Below are 3,569 nucleotides of genomic sequence, written 5' to 3'. Positions count from 1 at the left end.
TCCTGGAACTACACCCTAGAGATTCTGATTCCAGTGTCTACATATCGAATGTGCCACCTGATTATGCCAGTGATCCTGGACTATGCACTCAGAAACACAGTGCAGAAATTAGATAAAAGAAATTGCTGTACTACTTTATCAAAAGAGTCAGAACAAAGAGATGCTGGATCTCATCAACAATTTTTGGAATCACAACCTAATTTTGTTACATTAATTTCTGCACTCTTTCAGTCATTTTATTGGTGATAAGATACTGCATACATTTATTACAGATCTAATTAGCTTCAGCTTCAGACACTTAAAGTTAGGTGACCTCACAGGGCAGAAGCAAATGATGCCTATACTTGAATGACTTTCCCCTTAATCCTTGGTTCTCTAAAGAAGATATGATCCCATAGATTTGTGAAAATAACAGAGTTCTGTTTGTCTGTTTTTGTTTGTTTTTTACTCAGAATTTACCTGACACCATTCAGGGAGACTTTGACTAATAATTTATAATAATTTGACCAAAAAGTTTTACTTAAAGATATGCTTATAAATTTTAGACTTTCCTTTCTCCTTTTTTTAAATTCAAATTTGTGTTCTATATATTAATCCATCTAGTGTCCACTCTAACATGTCAAGGGATTGGAATTCATCACTCCTGTCCTTACAACAAGAGACAAGCTAAACAACTAAAAATCAACAAGTTTTCTTGGACCCATCAGTGCCCTAATGTCACAGGGCAAAATTACTATGCTAAAATTTGGAAAAACAGGCAAATCTAGATAGTTATAGCTGAGGTCTACTTACATAGATAGAGCAGAAGCTTCTGGTTCCATAAGTTGTTAGAAATAATGACATGGTAATTTGGATACATTTTTTCAGTTTGAGTATGGACTAGCTTGAAAATAAGACACTCCTGTGGCAACAGTCTTGGTGGTGGGGCCTACATATTTGTGGATTGTTTCTATGGGAATCCTGCCATTTTCTCATTGTTAAGAGTCGAGAGATGTTCTCTTGTAGTTTTGGTAAGGGATGAGGAGAAAGTAGCATTGTAAAATACAGACAGAGAATTCCCCGTAACAAAGGCCTACTGTCCCAGGGAAGTTCTTTTATCAGAACCTAACCCACCTGGTGAAAGGGTATTTCATAGATTCCAACTCCCTAGCTATCCTGCCTAGAAGGGCAGTTAAGAAACACATATGAAGGTCACAACTGAGCGACACGGGCCAACTAAAAACCTGAGATTATTAAATGCTTGTCCTCCCCACATTTTATCATTATACCAACGTGTAAAGTCATCTTCAAACGGTAAGAAATGTTATATTCTCAGATTATAATTTATCACTCTTTTTTATTCTGACCCTTTTGTTAAAAATGGTCATGTTCATTAGTAATTTAGTATATCTGTACACGAAGATGATTATATTATTCAGGGCTTTATCTTCTTTCTTCAGATGTTCCTGTTTCCCATGAACTCTTGTTCCCAATGTTTTCTTATCCAAACACGTTTTTTCTTTTTTCTCTTCTTACAGTTCTCCAGCTTAAAGCTCCTCATTTCCAATTCTTTGATGTCTTCTTTTATTTATATTTGTGCGAGTCTAGTATTTCATACATAGTTCTTTTTTCCTTCTAGTCATGATTATTTTATTTTATTTCCTCTTTTTGAAAATTTAGAAATAGTTTAAGTTTTTCTCAGTTTCTGCGATGTAGTGTGTGGTGAACAAATGTTGAATAAGTGAATGCTAATGATCTAACCAAGAAATAATAATCCCGTCAAAGCCTTTCTTTTCAAAATTGCTTATGACTGAAAACAAAAGTGAACAGCAGAAGCTGTTTCCTAAAGTTGACGATGATTCAGCAGCCTTGAGTATCATCTGGCTCTTCCTAGAACATCCAAGAAGATGCTTTCTAAACAGCTGACAGTCAGCTTAGATGCTGTCTGTCATGACTGCTAACATCTTTTCTCTGGAGCTAAACTCTCCAAATTGTTCAAGACCTAATAGGAGTGACGTTTTTGCTTGAGAACTTCTGTACAGTCATTTCACGTGATTTTTTTTTACTAGTTATCTCCACTTTTTATCCAGTCTTTGTAATCTTTAATAAGCAGACCATTTCCATTTAAGAATCCTACTAAACTCAGTTACTTTAAACTTATTAGATCAGGGGGTTGAAATAAAACTGAATATCTAAGAAAACAGTTATAATGAAGGTGCTAATAAAGCCTAAACCATTATAAAAATAAATCTATAAAAAGCTCCTCATACTAAGCAGTCCAACATATACAATAGCAAAAATATTAATTTAGACAAAAGTATTTAATTGACACAAAAGCAATTGTTATGTTTTATATTAATACAGTTATTTTAAATAAGAACCTGTTATTATCACAAAACTAAAATAATGTCAGGGCAGATTGTTGAGGCATTATCTTATTTTTTTCTTTAAGAATTTGTAATTAAAGTTAGAAAACAGGTTTTTAAACTAAACCGTTTATGGTAAATAGTCCTTTTAATCATTGAGTACCCATTAAATGTTTACAACTTGACCTTTAAGGAATCATAGCAAAGGAAAAGCTCTTTGGTATATTCATTGAATGACGCCTGAGGAGAGCCTGAAGAGCTTAAATGCCAGTTCATCTTGTGAAATATCAGACTTGAAAGTGGTGCTCACACCCCAGCCCTCTGGCTTAGCAAGAACAACCAAATCGGCAGCCTACAGTGATGTACATACAGAGGCTCTTTTAATAAGCTCTTGATTACACCTAAAATAGTATTGCATTTCATCTCTCCTTGATACTTTGGGGGCTTTATTTTTATTCTCCTGCAACCTGAAACAGTAGATCTTTCTGCCTACATCAATATCTTAATTCTTCACTTTCTCAATTAAATCAGTAAAAAAGTTTTTTGGTTTTTTTTTTTCATAATTATTCTTAAGACTTTTAAGATGATATAGCCCATGGAGAGGCACAAAGAATATCATGAAAAGGATTCAACAATAAAAATATAAAAATATCAGAAATAGGATGTATCTATTCATTTTATTCATGTTCATTGCTTATCATTGCCATATATTTTTAATTTTCTTTTTTCAATATTGAGGTCCATATGTTCCCGGGAAATATGATTGTGAAGAATGGTTACCTAATATTTCAGTGCCTTATATTTTGGAAGCCAAATGCTTTTTTGAAATAATTCAAGTCTGGATATGACTCATTTAAATATATTTAACATTTGAAATCAGACTGATTTCATCATTCAGTTAACTGCATCAGACATTGCAAAATAATTTATTGTTGGATTACTTTCCTAACACTTAATAAAAACTTAGAAAACTCCTTAGTTAATGGTCTCATTGGTATATTTTATCTGTAGTATCACATGTATGAGCATTAGCTCATACCCTGTCTTATAGAATAAGTACTTGTTAAAGAAAAATTTACAGAATCCTTGAAGTTGAGAGTCAAAAATATTCTGATAATTTATGCTAATTTAACAATTCTGAAGCCTCTGATTAACACAACAGGGGCATGCTGATTTTAATACTTCTTATTCCAAAAACTAGTCATTATGAGATACATGCTCAGC

The sequence above is a fragment of the Saccopteryx leptura genome, chromosome 7 (genome assembly GCF_036850995.1).
Source record: "Saccopteryx leptura isolate mSacLep1 chromosome 7, mSacLep1_pri_phased_curated, whole genome shotgun sequence".
Lineage (NCBI taxonomy): Eukaryota > Metazoa > Chordata > Mammalia > Chiroptera > Emballonuridae > Saccopteryx > Saccopteryx leptura.
This window is presented reverse-complemented; position numbering follows the sequence as displayed.